Source organism: Octopus bimaculoides, chromosome Z, assembly GCF_046866305.1.
Source record: "Octopus bimaculoides isolate indiv1 chromosome Z, ASM4686630v1, whole genome shotgun sequence".
NCBI classification, from domain to species: Eukaryota; Metazoa; Mollusca; class Cephalopoda; order Octopoda; family Octopodidae; genus Octopus; species Octopus bimaculoides.
The window spans coordinates 2293445-2313924 of NC_142944.1; positions in this window are offsets into that span (position 1 = coordinate 2293445).

The window sequence follows — 20480 nt, forward strand, 5'->3', positions numbered from 1 at the left end:
AAGTACTGTTGCTGAATATCTCTTGTTATGAGATTTAAAAATAGTAATTTTCTACTTTCTGGAATGTCAAATATTTTGCTATATATAGATTTGATGTTATATATCTTTGATTTATGATCTGGCATAAAACTGGGCTCTAAAGTCACCTCTGTCTATATTCTTTTCTATTCTAGGCACAAGGCCCGAAATTTTTTTTTGGGGGGGGGGGCAGTCGATTAGATTGACTCCAGTACACGACTGGTACTTAATTTATCAACCCCGAAAGGATGAAAAATAAAGTTGACCTTGGTGGAATTTGAACTCAGAACGTAAAGACGGATGAAATACCGCTAAGCATTTCGCCCAGCGTGCTAACGTTTCTGCCAGCTCAACACCTTCACCTGTGTCTATTTCATCAAGTCACAACTGATAATATATATATATATATATATATTCTACTTTATGTATTGAGTTCCACTTCTCCCATTTATTAGATGTATGTTCCACTTTGATATAGAAACAGGCCTGTATATATAGTTTATTGTTTCATGTAAAGAAGGATATCTTGTGAAAAATGTTTTGTTTTTCCTTCAAATCATCATCATAAGTTAATCATTCAAATTGTATTATTTATACATTTATTATTTTGTAGTTGTTCTATAGCTATGGACAGCCTGTATAGAAAGAAAGAAATAGAAACTATGTGTGATTATCTCATTGCCTTTCTGAGTTAGAGGTAAAAATAATTATTAATGTAAACAATACATTTTCTTTAGTTTCAGCTTTGTTTTATATGCATATGATATCCTATTAGTAAAAGTGGTAGCTTTGAGTCAAAATATGCATTATTAATTATAAAATAAATTATTAAAACTATTTTGTGTCATTTTAGAAAATTAGCATTGGTTGACGACTAATATCCATTTACAGCTTTATGCCTGTAATTATGCAGTAGGCACTAGTAAATCATGCGGTAGGCACCAGCTTGGGGTTATTTTTTTCTTTCATCAAAAATTATTTCATTTCATAAATATTTCAGCTTAAAATCTAATTTGAATTGGTAACCTCCACTCCTCAATTAAAAAAAAAGAGAAGTATATATATATATATATATATATATATATATATACACACACACACACACGGACACTCACTCACACATGCACACATATACTAGAAATGGTTGATAACCTCTTTTGTCCCAATTTCACTCATGTTGGTTGGTTTCTTCTCACACTAGCCCTCCCTCCCCCCACCCACTTCACTATCACATAATTTGTAAAGAGACACAAAAATCAAACTTTTTTTTTTGCTTATTCTTTGAAGCATTTTTTTATTCCTCCAATTTTCTCAATTTTTACCTTTTTTTTTTCTTATTTGTAACATTTTTGCAATATTTTGTGAAAGTGTGTTCATGATTTTTCTTTAAAACTGTTAATTTTTTTTGTTTTTGTTTTCCTGCTGTAAAAACATTTTTTCATGAAAAAAGAGAATTATTTCATTTACCTGAGCATCCTGTTATAATCTAAGAATATTTTTATTATGGCTGTGTCACACTGACAGTTTCATGTTAGCCACCAACCAACAATATAAGTAGAGATAATTTGTGTTATAATAAATACATCATAATACAAGATGACTTTTGACAGGTTACCAAAATCTCGTGGAAGAGGGAAGGACAAATTTGCAATTTTAACTGGAAAAATATTATATGTAAAAAGAAATGTTTAATATTTCATACATTATATGTATTTATAACATATATATTATATAGTGTGTGTGTGTGTATATATATATATATATATATATATATATATATATATATATATATATCAGTTTTAATTTCTGTTTGTTTCAAACCTTTTATCTTTTACTGGTTTCAGCCAAAGGCTGGGACCATGCTGGAGCACTGCCTTTCAGTGTGATTGGGTTTCCCTTCTGTAATTTTGTGTGTGTGTGTGTGTGTGTGTGTGTGTGAAGCAGTGAGCTGGACGGAGCCAGTCTTCTTTGTACCTCTTTCCACAATGTTGGTTCATCTGGTATTTCAGATAAAAATTTGTCCAGGTACTCTTTGAAGACTTCCACGTCTACACCTCGCAAACCTGTGTAATAAAACCAATGTTTACTGAAATGAAGTGCTCTGAATGGTTAGAGCTAATGTAGACCGTACTGCTAAAGATGGGTTATGATATTGAGCTGCTATGTTATTAGCTACACACACCTTGTGTGGATGTATGGGTGTATATATACGCACACACACATACAGTGTAACGATTGTGTAGAGTTGGTTTAGCCAACATGTTTTAGTATTCTGAATGTGTGCATGCATAGGTCTTTGTGTTTGTCTACACCCCACTAACTTAGCAGTAGAATAGGTTTGCACCCACTAACTTAGCAGTAGAATAGGTTTGCACCCACTAACTTAGCAGTAGAATAGGTTTGCACCCACTAACTCCTAAACAGTAGGTAGCAAAATTAAATAAATTTTAGGATCAATTTGTTCAATTAAACCCTTCAAGGCAGTGCTCCAGCATGGCTGAAGCAAGTAAGAATGTGTGTGTGGATATATATATAAATAATACGGCAATTGTTGTTACAAACTAAAAATGTAGTACTCAGTATGAGAGAGTATTTAATTTGGTAAACCAAAACTGATGCTAACAGAATTATTTTCAGGCTTATGTGAATGTGGTAGAATTCCACAAATTGCAAAACATTGCTCAAATTGGTTGTGACCAGTTCCATGTTAAGGTTTCAAACTACAAAACAAAAATTATTGTTGTTGTCACAGAAGTAATTCTACCTTATCTCCCGAAATACTTGCTTTTCTTTTTCTTTTTTTTTCTCTCTAACTTGTCTGTGACAACTAACCACCATTTTTGTTTGTATTCAATCAAATTAATTATTCACTCACTTTTAAATGATAGTAATACATACATATATATATATATGTATATATAAAGGCTTAGTAGGCTGGCAGAAATGGTAGAGTGCTGGTCTTGAAATGTCTTTTTACAGGATTTTATATTGTCCCTTTTTTTTTTTACCTTCCTGATCATTGTTCACACCATTTCATCATTGTCGTTCCTCTTTAATTAATAACGGTTCTCACCTCATAGAGATGATATAATACTACTTTCTAAATCAGCCTTAACATAAACACATGCACACACACACACACACCTATGGCAGGCTTCTACATAGTTTCCATCTACAAAATTTCACTCTGGCAGCATTGGATTATCTGCTGTATCTGTCTTAGAAGAAAGACACTTGTCCATGGTACCATGCACTGAGATCAAATCTAGAACTACAGCATTGCAAACTGAACTTCTCAACCGCACAGCTATGCCTGTATTTGTCTCATTTTAGTTGAATATTTCAATTTTTAAGCAAAAACTCTGAAGCTTTTAAAACAAAAGAAAAATTTCTGTCTCTCTTCACTATGACAAAGACCCTATTCTGGCATTACAAGCAAGCTTTTCTCCTTTAAGATCCCCAGCAGTTATTGATCAGATTAAACAGCCAACAAGGTTAAACTAATACAAATAGAAATTGCCTTGTGCTGCTGTCTGAAATTTAACAAAATATCTGCAGTGAGAAATATTATATCTCATTCTTTTACACCGACTCACTCTCCCCACCCACACAAAATCCATTCACTAAAATACAAACCACTACCCCTAACATCTCCTATACTTTCTGATAAACTCATTTTCTGATTTCTTATCAACAGAACCATTTATTATCATTCAAATTCTGCTGGGGTTGATTTTAACTTTCATCCTTTTGGGTTCGGTTAAATAAGTACCAGTTATGCACTGGGGTTGATGTAATCAATTTAATGTCTTCTCCAAATTCGAGGCCTTGTGCTTCCAGTAAAAAGGATTATTATCATTATTATTGTTTTAACTCAGGTTTTGTTGGAACTCCTGGAGTCTTGCATGCATAGTGGGCTTGCTACCTGCAGCCTACAGTTCCATGCTATCTCTTCTTTTCAATCATCTAATACTTTCCTGATTATTTTTATTATTATTATTATTCTAATTCCTTAAAGCTACAACATATTTTTGTAATGTGGTTGCAGTTCCTAGTTTAGCAATTTCCTTTTGTTTTGCATCTTTTTCTTGTTGTTGTTTTCTCTCTCTCTCTCTCTCTCTCTCTCTCTCTCTCTCTCTCTCTCTCTCTCTCTCTCCTCTCTCTCTCTCTCTCTCTCTCTCTCTGGTTGATTCCGGTGACATTTCACTTTTATGGAATGTACTTTAAATCAAAGACAAACTCTTCAACAAAATGATAGGGCTCATTTTTTTCCCCCCTTGCTGAGGTTAGCTTTGCCTTTAATCCCTTCATAAAATAAACACCAGTCAAGTACTGGATATGCTTGGGCACTCCTTCCTTTCAAAACTGTTGGTTTTGGACTTAAATTAGAGACAATTCTTAATATTTTTAAGATTGGTGAGATGGCAGAATTATAAGTGTCAAAAAAAAAACTGTCCTGCAATATTTTTACCAGCTCTTTCATCCTTTCAGGGTCAAAAGAAAAACGTACTTGGGTCAGTTGTATCAACTAAGTCCATCCCCTCAAGTTTACTGACTCTTCTCTCTAACTTGTAACAACTTACCCCAATTAATAAATACAAAATATTCACAAAAACAGTAAAGATTTCTCATTCAAGCTGGCTATTGCTTCTTATAACACTCATGAGCTAAATGAAACTAGTGAAAAACCCTTCCACTTACAACTGCCATTGCAGTGGTATATATATATATATATATATATATATATATATATATATATATATATATATATATATATATATATATATATACATATGTATATATATATATATATATACATATGTATATATATATATATATATACATATGTATATATATATATATATATATATATATACATATGTATATATATATATATATATATACATATGTATATATATATATATATATATACATATATATATATATATATATATATATATATATATATATATATATATATATACATATATATATATATATATATATATATATATATATATATATATATATATATATATATATATGTATATATATATATATATATGTATATATATATATATATATATATATATAAACAAACGTGTGTGTGTCTGTGTATTTATTTATTTCATTTCCCTTAATATTTATACATGTACAGTTATTGTTATGATCAATATCATAAAATACCCAAATACTGGAGGTTGATTAGGTGGGGAGATTTTTTTTTTCTTCAAGCACAAAAAAATAATCTTATGTGTTGTGGCATCCATGCCTTTTTGTAACAGGCATTAACAGCAATAGACTAACTTTGTTTCGGTTGAGAACCCAGTTCATGTAGCAGGGGGCCCAACATGGCACAAGTTTCCCCTGTTGCATTATGGGAGTTGCTACAACTACCTTATTAATCTATTGATCCTTTCATTCACATATTTAAAAAAAAATAAAACTTCACTTCACATTTTTTTAAAGACACTTAATTGAATTTCAATCAATCATTAAATGATCAATATTCAATATTTATGTCATGCAGATTGTGATAAAGCCAGTTGCTTGACTTACCTTAATCACATATATATATATATATATATATATATATATATATATATATATATATATATATATATATATATATATATATATATATATATATATGTAATCTCTCAATGAATCATTAACCTTATTATAGACTCCAAGTTAAATCAATGCTAATATTTGTGTCTGGCACTCTTTGATAAAGAAGCACTCATTAGTTGCAGTAATTCTTGCTATTCAATAGCAAACCTCTTTTTCAGAAGTTAAGTTTGATATACGTGTGTTTATGGTTTCTGTCTGCATCAAGGTGGACTGAGCCAGTGAGAGCTAAAATATATTCGGATGTAAACCATCAATTCTTTATTTGATTGAATGGCAGTATCTCAACTTAGACAGTTGTAGTAATAATAGTAGTAGTAGTAGTAGTAGTAGTAGTAGTAGTAGTAATAATAATAATAATACAAGAGAATGCATGTCTATGCATTATGTTAGTTTGTTTTAAACGTTTTGGATCTTTTATGTGGTATTATAATTGTATTTAGCTTCAATTTCTTCCCTAATTCCTGGAGCTTTTCAAGATTGAATTTAACTCCTGTATAGCCCTCTCTTTTCATTTTCTTCAGGTGCTGCGGAGAAGCTCTGTATTCTGGCACTGTTTATGTTGGAATGAAAGTGCCTTTTCACTGTGATGTAGTCTATCTGGTTTTGCCATTAGGGCTACATCACATCCATCGCAGGGATGGTTTGTGTGGTCCGAAGGTGTTTGTCGGTTTCAGATCATTAGCTGTGACGAATTCAAGTAATCTTAATCTTCTCTCATTTGTCTGTTTGTTAGAAAAGCTGCCACATGTACCTTCCCAGTTTGCACACACGTCTTACCCTACATTAGCATTCCAAAATACCTTGTACAACCAATACATCTTTCTTGGGTGTTTGATCAGCTATTTCATGAAGCTGGTCATAAAACTCATCACTGTAATCAGATGTTGGGGCATACACTTACACAATGGTTAAATTGAAGGGACTCGCTCTCAGGAGAATAGTGATGAGTCTGCTGGACACTGGCCGGCAGCCTATCACTGCATCACACAGTCTTTATTAATTAGGAAACTTACTCCCTCCTCACGAATATCTTCTCTGCCACTGAAATACAACTTGTGGCCCTTTTTCTGTATTGGTTTCCCCACTGTTCTTCCATTTCATCTCACAGTCCAAGAATGTTCCAGCTGTAATTGTTCATTTCATGCACCAGTTCCTCAACTTTACTTGGTGCTTGGAGTGTTCTTACATTCCATGTGCCAATGGGGATGTTCTTTGTGGCACAGTTGCATACTTGACACTTCCAACCTGGTGCGCAACAGAAGGCGAGGTCCTTAGAGACCCAAGTGACAGCTGATCCAGTACAGCCCAACAGAGTCCATGCCTGACCAAGGCCAACTTCCTCCAACTAGGCAGTGTACCCAGGTCAAGAACAAGTAGCCATTAAGTTATCCATGTAACTCCTCCACCCTGGCCAGTATTTTGCAACCAGGTGGTCCTTCACCCAGTGGTACCATGTTCATACCACCCCTTCATATTGTTTAGCCGGCCTGCTGAGACCATTGCCCAGGTTGTGGCAATGAAGAGCCAGACATGAGAGATTTAGAAGATGGTCAAGAATCAGTGTGTGTGTGTCCCCTCCTGTTCTAGTAGCAGAGTGCAACAACCAGACTACAAAGGTACTATTTCTGACCAGAACCCCCAATACTCATACAGAGATCATGTCACAAATGAAGAAGTGAGAAGAATAAGGCAGGCGATGGGGCCCTCCAAGGGACTTTTTAACACAGTAAAGAAGCACAAGCTCCAATGGTTTGGGCATGTTACCTGCTCACCAGGAATGGCCAAAACAATCCTTCAGGGAATAGTGAAAGGTGGCAGGTACATAGGCAGACAGAGAAAGAGGAGGGAAAACAGCATCTGTGAGTGGACAGGCCTATCTGTGAGAAAGACAGTGCAAGAGACAGAAGATAGAGATGAGTGGAAGGATCAGGTCAGTGGCTCTAGTGGTCAACCTGACTACAGGATGTGTAATATAATAATAGTATTCATTCGTTGATTCTGGGATTTTAGGCTTTTTAACTTCAGGTCTCTAGCGAATCTCTTGTAGGTTTCTTGATATCTTTCATTGTTGGCTGCCATACACAGATCTTGCACATTACAACCTGTTGGTCTCTTTTCCTGTCTTTTTGGTTTTTTCTTCCACCTTGTATCATTCATCATTCCAAACATGGTCTTTTCAAGAATTTTGAAGACCTGTCCCAAATGTTATACAACATGTGTTAAAGAGGAATGGCACCTACCATTTATGTCCACAGTGTTTGTTGTTTTTGTTGTCCATAAAGTTGAATCTTTCTGTAGCAGCATGACATCTCGAAAATTATTGATCTCTTTCTCATGGCTTATTATTCATGTAAGCAGTTTAATTGGAAATCAATTTCACATCATTAAGATTTAGATCTTAATCTTTTTAAACTGTAGACTCTGTGTCACCATTTAACATCATCATTACAAGTACAATGTACTTACTACTGTCATACACATACACACACACACACACACACACACACACACACACACACACACACACACACACACACACACACACACACACTTGTATTCAAAGCAGATTTCAGCACATTTGGAAAATTCCAAAATCCATTTTGTTCAGATTCCTGTTAAAATTTTTTTTATTTTTTCACAATTAGAAAATAAGATACTTTGTTTTTAAATTGTAGCCTGTAAATATATTTTTAAAACTTACTAAAATAAATAGAGAAAAGGACTTTTAAAATAAAAGAAAAAGAAAAACTTGATCATTAAGGATTAAAATTCTAAATAAAGAACACCAATTTTATTTTCCAAAACCTTTTGCTACCATATTTCTGTTGAAATCTACTGACTCTGTTTCAATTAATTTTGAAAATAATGAAAAATTTAGCAAAATAATATTATCATTATTAAGCTGATGTTTGTAACATAAATTAAGATAAATTTTGATGGTTTTAATTTAGATAATTTTAAAGCAGGAAAGAACTAGTATTAAAGAGCTAGTCTCAGACAGTTCAGTATCAAAAGGATTAAAATCTATGGTTACAATTAACATTGTTGCAGCCTGTATCTGAGACCATTGTTTAAGTTTTATTTGGTCTTATGTTAGGGAAATATTAATATTCTAGTTTTGGTCCTGAGAAATATAAGAATATCAAAAATTATATTGGTTGGTACCAAAATTATATTGGTTGGTACCAAAATTATATTGGTTGGTACCTCTGTTTTACATTTCAGTTTACTTCTATGTTTTTGTTGTTAATTGTTTCACATGTAAGATGTCGTTGATGTCTCATAAGTCAGCTGATACGAAGAAACTAATATTTTGTTATGTGCAAAAAAAGTAATAAAACATGAAAATATCAGATTTGATTAAACTGTTTGTACAGGAGGAATCAATTATTTTTAAGTATTCATTTATAACATGTTAACAGTAAATTATGTAAGGCGCCAAATATATAAACATGGGGAAAAATACATGTAAATGAACATTGTGTGTTAATTTAAACCATATTAGCAAGGAAAAGGTCATAAAACTGGAGTATGAATGTGATGGTGCATTGATCTACCCTGTGCTAACATGGGAAAAGTGAAGGAAAAATTACACACACACATAAAATTTCGTACCAAAAATTGTCAAACCATTTTATTTAAATGTAATTTTTTTGGATTGGTCAATATAAATTTCCATGACAACTTATTGTATAATACACTAAAAGGTTTTTCTGTGGGAAAATAATGATATAAGTTGTTATACCTGGGTACTTCAGTGTCCTTTTTATATCTCATAAACTTAGCAAGATAAGGGTGCAATATTTAATATTAGTTGATTATTAACTTAATCTTCATATAATTCATACTTTCTCTAAGTTTTCAAATTCAGGTTGTTCATACATTTCATTATTATTTAATTTATGAAGACTATAAAAGCAATGAGTTCATTAGATGAAGTACATAATTACATTTACATACAATTTCATATTGATTACTTATACATATTTTATTGATTATGTGGGTGTGTATTGCACATATATTGTGTGTGTACACACATGTCTTTGCCCAATAATACTTTTCACAGTAAAAGGTCTCAGTGTTTACAAGAATTTTTAAACTGTATTAATATATTAGATTTATTTCTGGATATGGTTAAGAGTTTACTGTAAATGGTAAAGATATTGATACTTTATTTATGTCGGCAGCAAAAGACTTGCAGGGAAAGAGGGTAGGAGGGAATGCAATGTGAAATAAAATAGACACCAGCAAAGATTGAAACCTGATTTCAGTGCTATCAAGACGATGGCAGATTTACTTTTGCTTCTTCCACCTATATTTAAAAATATAATTTGGAATGTTGCGTAATTCAATTGGAGATTTTTTTTAAAGACCCATAAAAATAATTCAGTATCCGTAAATTTAGTTTAAAGGAAATTTGATATAAATTTAATACTAATAACCCTTTCTGCTATAGGCACAAGTCCAGCAATTGGGGAGTAGGGGGTTAACTCAATTAGATCAATCCCAGTAGTCAACTGGTACTTATTTTATCAACCCTGAAAGGACAAAAGGTAAAGTTGACCCCCCCCCCGGTGGAATTTAAACTCAGAATGAAAAGACAGACAAAATGCCCCAGTAAGCATTTTGCCTGACTTGCTAATGGTTCTGCCAGCTTGCTGCATTGATGATGATGATGATGATAATAATAATAATAATAATAATAATAATAATAGCAGCAGCAGCAATGACAGCTGATATAAAGGTTGGTTTAAATCTCCAGTCACTTTAAATCATTTAGAGAGGGGGTGGAGATAGTTAACATGAGAGGTGCAGGATGAGTACATATACTTGGGTTGGTAGTAGGAGGTAGAGAGGGAGTAATAGACAGATTGGTCATGGGTAGAGTCAAACAAATGAGCAATTTATTTTGATAAGCAGTATTCATTATTTCATTTCTTTTTAAGGTCTCAGAAATTTGATAAACATTAAGTTAGAATTATTGTATGTATGCCATGTTTCTTGATATTACCCCATGGTAGCAAAGGTATACTTCCAAAGGTACCTGTTGTCTTTACAGGTAACAATCTAGTTAAATAATTTCTTTTATAGATTATAAAGCCAGAAAGTTAGTTAATTAAATAGATCCCAGCACTTGACTCATTCTTTATTGGCCTTGGTGTGATTTGAATCCAGTTTGTAAAGAATCAAAATGAATAACAAGACATTTTGTTTGGTAGTCAAATGATTCCAGGTGTAATTCCATGGTTTATGAATCTATCGAGATACCATGACACATTTCATTTTTTTTTTTTATGTAATAAATTCAAGAAAATAAAATTGGAATTTTTCTGTTAAAAAAAAAAGTACTCTCCAATAATCTAGAAGGGAATTTTTATAAATGTTTGCCAATCTAAGTTAATGAAGAGAAGGATGGTAATACAGTGATTGTTACAGTTAGATAGCCAGAGCCTGTTTTGGTCCATGAGGCAACACTACACTGATAATGCAATGTATTAACTTTGATTTGGTGGAACAGCTGCCTGTCCAATCGGCTGCTGCTTGTACTAGAAGAGTTTTGCTGTGAAACTGTTTTTCTTTAGTAGGAAGTGTTAATATGTATACACACTCAACCGTGTGTAATACTATATGTTAATGTATGCTTAAAGTTGGTGGGTGGGGATGAGGAAGGGGTTAATATTGAAATTGGTTCATAGTTTGTGTATAAGGAACCAAATTTTGAACTGGTTCCAAAACAGTATTATTTTACGACTCATTCAATTTAGTCCTCAGGGTGACTTTCTTGAAATTTGTCACAAATAGATTCTTTTCTAACTTCTCTCAGTATTGAAATTGAGTGTGTGTATGTATGTATACATTATATATAGCACACACACACACACGTGTATTTTATACACACATTTTGCATTGAAATAAAAATTTAAAAAAAACTTCTTGGAGTTCAAAATAAGGAACATTATTGAGATTGAGGTAAAACCGTTTCAAAGGTATTTTCTTCTCAGTACCATCTCTTTATTTACACATCATTTTCAAAGAACAACACTTTTTTTTTTTTTTTTGGTTTCGTTTTTTGGAAAAACTTTTTATACCAATAAAACTTTGTAAATATTAACTGTTTTTGTTTTGTTTCTTTTTAATCTCCTGTTTCTGTTGAGGTCATTAATGTATGTATGTTTAAATGTGTAAATTTGTTAGAGGAGTGCAAGACTGACCGCTTAAAGGTCATGCTCCTATAGTAAGCATAGTTGGTATGGCTGTTGTACAATATGAAGATTAGGAGACGTTTATGTATAAGATATGATTGTCCACATCAGTGATTCTCAACCATTTTTTCCCCCTATGGACCTCTTAAATTCCTGTTTTACTCAAATGGATCCTCCTAACCATTCAATATTTAAAAAATCCAAATATATTTTCATAATTAAATATTATTAGGAATTGTATTTAAAAAAATGACAAAATATTTCCTGTATTGTAGAATAAAAATCAATTTATTATATATAAATTTTAACTACAAAATCTTACACAGACCCCATTGAGAGCCACTGATCTATATCGTTGCTGTCATGATTTTTTTATGTTGTCTTTTTCCATGCTTTCATGGATCAGATGGATCCACTCTAAACCATCTTCCACCCACCCACAACCCCCACTACATTGCTTATGGTATTCCTTTCTCATCTCTTTTGTGAGGGTCAACTTCTACAGATTTACCTTCACCATTCCTTGTGCTTTCTTCAGTTTTCTCTTCCATTCTGGCTCCTTCCACATGAATCTCTTGCCATGGTTTCACCCAAATTCTCATCATCCATCCATACACACACACACACACCCATGCCAGTGACTCTACTACACTACACATGATTGTCTCTTATACCTAGTTTTTCTCTTAGCAGACTTGCGCCTTGTCATCCATGAACGCTAAAGCTGTACATTGAAAATGTAAGGATTGGTGTGATATAAGTGTAGATGTTTGTGAATATATACTGCTCCTGCTTCAGGAATAGTGCTGCTACTTACACACACACACACACACACACACACACACACACACATCCAAGACCACATCAATAGAAAACACTTTGGTATGAAGTCAACAACACTATGCTCCCACCTCTACAGGCACATCACTCCCACTCTCACCAATTCTATATTCATTATTGGTGGACATGGTCATGGATACAGTACAGTGATGCATGGTACACATCACCAACTCTTTCTCAGTCTCATCATCCACCTTTTCCTTTATCCACCTCTGCTATTGTCAGATGGTTCTCTCTCTCTTTCTCTCTCTCCCTTTCAGCCACCTGAGCAAATATACACACCCTAGCTTATTGAGTACTGTCTCTAATTACACTCTCCCTACACATACATCTCACACACTCATTTATAGTTTTTCTGCTTCCATTATTCACTGTCCTATTCCCCTCTGCAATCTACACATCTATCATGGACAAAGCACCCTACTTCCTCTGCTATAACAAAACCTGCCACACTCCCTCAACAGGTGAATGGTGAGTGAGGTTACCTCCCTAGTACTGGTGTCAGAAAAATCTACCCATTATGTGAGTGACAAATGAGCAGGTAAATCTCTTTGTGAGATCTCTTTAATGCTGTATTGCCAATAACAAACTATTCAATCCCTTTAAGTGTTGGTGCCATAAAGAAAATTCATTCAGTACATTCTGTAAAGTGGTTTCTAAAAAGAGGGGCATCCAACCATCAAAACAAAGCCAAATGACATTCACAAGAACAATCTATGGGAGCAATGATCATCATCATCATCATTTAACGTCCGCTTTCCATGCTAGCATGGGTTGGACGATTTGACTGAGGACTGGTGAAACCAGATGGCTACACCAGGCTCCAATCTGATTTGGCAGAGTTTCTACAGCTGGATGCCCTTCCTAATGCCAACCACTCCGAGAGTGTAGTGGGTGCTTTTATGTGCCACCGGCATGAGGGACAGTCATGCAGTACTGGCAATGGCCACGCTCAACATGGTGTTTTTTACGTACCACCTGCACAGGAGCCAGTCCAGGGGCACTGGCAATGACCTCGCTTGAATGATTTTCTAACGTGCCAGTAGGCGACGCTGGTAACGATCACGCTCAAATGGTGCTATTTACGTGCCACTAACACGGAAGCCAGTCAGCTGCTCTGGCAATGATCACGCTTGGACAGTACTGTTAGTGCTCCACTGGCACAGGTGCCGGTCATCAAATATGGTTCAATTACGATTTTGATTAATAGCCCCCAATAATAAATGACTGTGACCATGGTTACCTGTCCAACTCATGCTGGCCTAGAAAGCTGGCATATAATGACGATGATGATGATGAGTGGGGATTTAATATATATCATTTTTGTATTTACTTTGCAAAATTATTGGTGTGAACTCATGTGTTGTAACAAAATTAATAAACACATGCATTGGTTCAGTTTCACTTCTTCATTATTAGTCAATTGGTTAGTTATTTAACCGATTAATTGATTACTTGCTTCATTATTCTGTCAGACAGTCGATCAGTTGTTTGTCAAAGTCCTTTTGTTGCCTTTCACAACCTCATCAGTGACATGCTCTCCTCCCTCAACGTCTGCTTCAGGTCTGTCGATCCAGTTAGAATTTTAGTCTTATTGTCATAGTAAAGGGCAAAAGTGAGAAAGGGAGATTGTGTATGTTTGAGTTTTATAAGTGTGTGTGTATAAACTATCTTACATTATTTACATTTGACGGATATTTGTCCTCATCTTGTTTGTTGTTAACACAACGTTTCGGCTGATATACCCTCCAGCCTTCGTCAGGTGTCTTGGGGAAATTTCGAACCTGAGTTCTCATTCCTATCGATGTTACTATTATTATGTTATTATTAATATTATTACTATTATTATTAATCAGGTCGCTGCCGTGAATCGAACTCGGAATCTTGGGGTTAGTAGCCCGCGCTCTTAACCACTACGCCATATGCTCATGGGCAATTATGGGGTGAATTTTTAAGGCTTATAAATCTATTATTTTTCCATCCTTCCTCAATACCGGTTCCCATATGCTATTCATATCTGCACTCGGTCTGCTTAGGAGGTTGTTGTGTCCTAGCATATGTGCTGCTTCTTTTAGTTTTCGTATTTTCCAGTGTTGTTCCCTGTCTATTATTTTAACTTCATCCCACAGGGGGAGGTGATTTCCATTTTTCCATACATGATCAGCTATACCCGATTTATCGATATCTCCTCGTGTCACAGCTTTGGAATGTTCTTCTACCCTTATTTTGAGGGGGCGACATGTTTCGCCTTTGTATAACCTACCACAGCTGCATGGGATGGAGTACACGCAGTTTTTGGTCATATTCTCTTCTGTTGGTGGTTTTACCCGAAGGAGATATTTGCGAAGTGTTGTATTGCTCTTGAATACTGCCCTGATGTCATATGGGCCGCATATCTTTTATATCTTTTCGGAGAGTCCTTTCACATAGGGTAGACAGACTGTGGACAATTTATCGGTTTCATCCTCCCTTTTCTTCATAATTGGAGTAGATAGTATGTTCTTGGGGTAGTTGTAGATAGTATGTTCTTGGGGCAGTATTCAAGAGCAATACAACACTTCGCAAATATCTCCTTCGGGTAAAACCACCAACAGAAGAGAATATGACCAAAAACTGCGTGTACTCCATCCCATGCAGCTGTGGTAGGTTATACAAAGGCGAAACATGTCACCCCTTCAAAATAAGGGTAGAAGAACATCGCAAAGCTGTGACATGAGGAGATATCGATAAATCGGGTATAGCTGATCATGTATGGAAAAATGGAAACCACCTCCCCCTGTGGGATGAAGTTAAAATAATAGACAGGGAACAACACTGGAAAATACGAAAACTAAAAGAAGCAGCACATATGCTAGGACACAACAACCTCCTAAGCAGACCGAGTGCAGATATGAATAGCATATGGGAACAGGTATTAAGGAAGGATAGGAAAATATTAGATTTATAAGCCCTAAAATTCACTCCATAATTGCCCATGGGCATATGGCGTAGTGGTTAAGAGCACGGGCTTGCTAACCCCAAGGTTCCGAGTTCGATTCACGGCAGCAACCTGATTAATAATAATATTAATAATAACATAATAATAATAATAGTAACATCGATAGGAATGAGAACCCAGGTTCGAAATTTCCCCAAGACACCTGACGAAGGCTGGAGGGTATATCAGCCGAAACGTTGTGTTAACAACAAACAAGATGAGGACGAATATCCGTCAAATGTAAATAATGTAAATAATTCCTCATCTCTTAAATATAGAACTGTATTATAAACTATCTTGTTTGCTTAAAAACATATGCATGTATGTATGTCTGCTTGTTGCGTCTCAGGATTAGTATAGGTATTTAAGTGTTAATTTTCTTTAAGGTTCCACACTGTCCACAAGACTGCAAGTAGAAGTCTCCTTACAGACGTACTCTTTCCCTTTCTCTCTTCTACTCCTGCTTTCTGTTGTTCTCTCTGACTCTAATTCCCTTTCCATCTCTTGTACACGATTATTTCTTGCTTCTCATTTTCTCATGTCCTCCCTTACAAGATCTGTTCCTTTCATAAAGAGGAAGATCTCTTAGTAATTATTGCGTCTACTACAGACAAATAACTAACTCTATCCTTAATTGCTACTTAGAGGAGGAGAAATGTAAACTAAAGGCAACAATCGATTTTTTACATGGTTATTACCAGTTCAAATATATTTGAGGTATATTTGAAACCACATGAAAGCCATTCGCTGTGTTTTTCATGGAGAAAATTTCTTGTTGTAGACATGGTGAAAATACATGTAAATAAATCACAGTGCAACCATTTTCTCAATGACAAAACTGAGTAGCATTGTCGCAGGTTCGAATATGCCTCAAGCATCTTGAAACTGGTAATAAACTTGTATTTATACATATCACTGCTTCACGCTGCCATTCTGTAATTTGTTCACAGCGAGCACACCTCGTAATGCGATATTTTTTCCCTTTCTATTTTCTTGTCATACGACTGCAAGATTTATCGTTCCAAACTGAAGGAAAGATGTTTTACTCCTTTCGAGGGAGTAACTGTTATAAATTTCTCTTGTGATGTGAAGGGGAGACAACCGATGTCTCTTGTCAATTCTCGTGTCTGCCTCCACAAATTCCCCGAAATAAAGGAAAATAACTCGTACACCAGTAATAAAAGGGACGTAATCACTGTATCTCATCCCTGTTGTCAACGATTTTTTTCATGTCAAGGGAAACGACTCTTACTTCCTTTTACATCATTGCAATGGAAAAGATCAATAGCTTTCTTTGAAACGTCATTCCGTTTGGAAAATGCAATCGAGAAAAGGTGTACTCTTCGTATATGTTCGCTGGATGTCTGGTATGCAAGTCTTTTCCTAACAGTTTCCGCTTAGATAAAATTACTCTAATTCTGTCACTCTTGCGCTCGCGTCATATAACAATGTTTTTCTGTGTAAACTTTTGTTTACTTCTTAAAGGTGGCTAACCATTATTTCTGGTGAACATATGGTAAATCGAGCTTTCTTTCCAGTTTATCCCTGCTGGAAAAATATTATAGGAATGGCAATATTCGATAGTTTGTTTTTAAAGTTCGTGATTATCCACAAGGCTACGAGAAATCCCCTCGTCTTTCCTCATTTTAGGTGTAATTTTCACTGCCTTTCCTCCATACCCCATCTTCGTATACGAAGCGGTAACGGGAGCGAAAATTAACCCGAGAAAGTCAGTGTGCTTGCGACTCGGTACTTGCAGAAGGAAGCCCATGCCGTCCAATAGCGTCTCCACCGTAGGACACTAGACCGACGGACCGGTTAAATCGCTCGAGGTCTGGTTCGGTCCAGACCTCCAAATGGAGTAGAACTGGGACGAGATAACAAGTAGGGTAGCCACTCTCACCCAGCAATGGGCCGAGAAGAAGCTATCTCTAAAAGGTCAGGCTGAGGTGGCGTATGTGTACATTGCATCCGTCATCTACTACCGCCTGACCGTCGTGTCTTGTTCCAACCCTACCATCACGAAACTGGAACGCATACTCTTCTACTTTTTGTGGAAGGGAAGCGTTCTGATGGTCATGCGATCCATTTGCTGTCAACACCCGCTAAATTCCGTGATTGATGATGCGCAAACATGCTCTGAGACTGCGACATCTCCAACCTTTCATAGACGACGATGAACAGGTGTGGTCTCCGTTTGTGAGACGTGCCTTCCTGCCGCTCGTCTCACTGACCCAACTGCAATCATGGATCAAGCAGAGACTGAGGCTGGACGAATGGCACCGCGAGTGTTACCATGCTCTCTAGCAGCTTTGCTGTCTGGGATCAAATTTTAATTCCACAAAGGCGTTTTATAGGGGATTAGTGGAGGAGAGATGCGACAACGTTCTTGGTGAGATCCTGGGCATAAACGGGGAATACCTAACCCGACCAGGACCTACAAACAATTTCCAGAGATCCCTGGCTTGGCAGTGCTATCGGGAAGCATTGCCCGTTCGAGATAAGCTCTACAGACACGGCTCAAGAAACACCGTTCTGTGCACACTCGTACAATGTCCAAACATTTCAGACTTGTGGGCCTATGTCGAACGGTTGCTGTCACGTGTGGGACGAATTCGGTTGTCAGCAGAATCTATATTGTCCCGCCACCTTCCTTTAACTGGGAAGGCAAAGCAGTTTTCACTGTACTGGTGGCTATGGTGAAAGAATATGTATGGTGGACTCGTTTGAAAGGCTTAGAGACAAATACTTTTCTCTTTGGCCAACCTCTCATCAACTTTTTCAAGTATTACTTGAAAAGGAAGGTGAGAATAGAGAGGAAAGTTTTGTCTGATGAAAAATTTAACAAAAGGTGGGTGAATGTGGCAAGGATGGTACGCCTTGAGCACGATCCTATAAAACAAAGAGGGAAAGAGCGCTTTGCTTTCATGTTGTGTTTTTTTTGTTTTGTTTTGTATTTTGTGTTTGTTTTTCGTTTCCGAGGTTACCGTGCTTCTTTTTCGTAGGTTTTTCTTTCCACGTATAAACTTAGTCAATGTTATATTTATTCCCCCTTTTGGGAACTCTAATTGTTAAAAACGACACTTTTGCTTTTTCCTTGTACACATTCCAAAACATTTTCGATCCCTTTTGATCGTTTTCGAAAAGAAAAATTCTACATTGTATTGTCCCCTCTGTGTTCAGCCCTCCGTGGCTAATAAAGAAATCTATATTAGCGACGTATTGATATCCATGTTAATATCCGTATTGATATCAGGGAATTTGTTTGTATTACAACCATTATTATGCCCGACCTCATGCTTCTCAAGGGAAACAACTCTTACTTTATATAATTATTTAAACCAATGTACATTTGTTGTATATTGATTAAGAGCTCAATATACGACACTCGCCACATTAATGTCGATTCGATGGGTTTCTTTTCCTGCTGATATCACACGGCCTAGAAATGTGATACTTGTAGGCTTTTGGTCACATTTTTCTTTGTTGACACGAACCTGTTTTTCGCGTAATCTTCAAAAGATTGCATTTAAATGTTTATTCAGGTTCTCTTTCGTCTTAGCAAAAACGATTATATCGTCTTGGTAGCTGAAATTTCTTAGTCCCTTGAGCACTACATTCTCTATAGCATGCTGAAAATTGCAGAACTGTTTTTCATCCGCCAGTATACTCCTCTTGTAGTACCGATGGCGCAAAGCTGACTATTCTCATCGAGCTCGATCTACCAACATGCGTCTGTTAAGTCAGTTACAGCAAATAATCTTACACCACTAAGCTAGCTGAACATGGTTTCTATTTGTGGCAAGGGATAAGCTTCTGGGCTTTTTTCATTTAGGTAAACTTTGTAGTCGGAACACATACGTAGTCTCCATTTTTCTTTCTAACCCATACGACTGGAGAAATATTGACTATGCCACTCTGAGCGCATTTTTTTATTACACCTCTGGCTTCCAATGCAACTGTTTCCTTTGCTACATCTTCCTCGGGAGTAATAGGTACGCTTCTGGCGGTACAGAATTTATCAAAGGCATTAGGTTTTAATTTAACAGTAGCTTGCACTCTTTTTATCGTCGGTAAATCTCATCCTGCGATCATTCTTGGCGCTTTTGCAAACTTTTGCATATTGGCCTTTCTTGCCACAGTTTTTACAGATAGTTTTTACTGCAGGGCATTTGTGTTATGGGAACCAAAGTTTTCTACGGCAGTAATAGGGTTTGTCGCTCAGACATTTTTCTTTTATCTTGTGCAGTCGTTTTGGAATAGGCAATGACTTCTCCTTTTCAATTTCAATTGTTGCAAAATTCAGATATTTGCGAAGAACGTTGTAAAAATTATTCTGTAGCTTCTAAACCGAGTTCATTAACTTCATTAACTTGAAGAACTTTCTCTCTTTCTTCGCTGCTTCTTAGACCGACGACCAAATGAAACAGTGCGAATTTTTTACTCAGTGACGTTTTAGATGTTTTAAAACTTTCAAAATCGCAGTATTCACTGACATATCGCAGATTTGAGATAAATTGAGAAATTGATTCATTTGGTTGTTGAATAATGAAGAAGAATGTTGTTCTTTCAGCTAATATCAGTTTCTTTGATTAGAATTGAATGTTTCAAGTCATCGTAAGTAATTTTCATGATATTCTTCGGGATTTTAATATCTCGGATAATTTTTAACGCTTATATCCCTACCAAAGAAATTAATTTCAAAGCCACAGGACTTTGGTCATTATCCTTTAATTCGTCCACGTAAGCTTTTGTTTCGGATGCCTTGAGCCAGGTTGAGACGTCTTCGATCGACTGTGAATTTATGT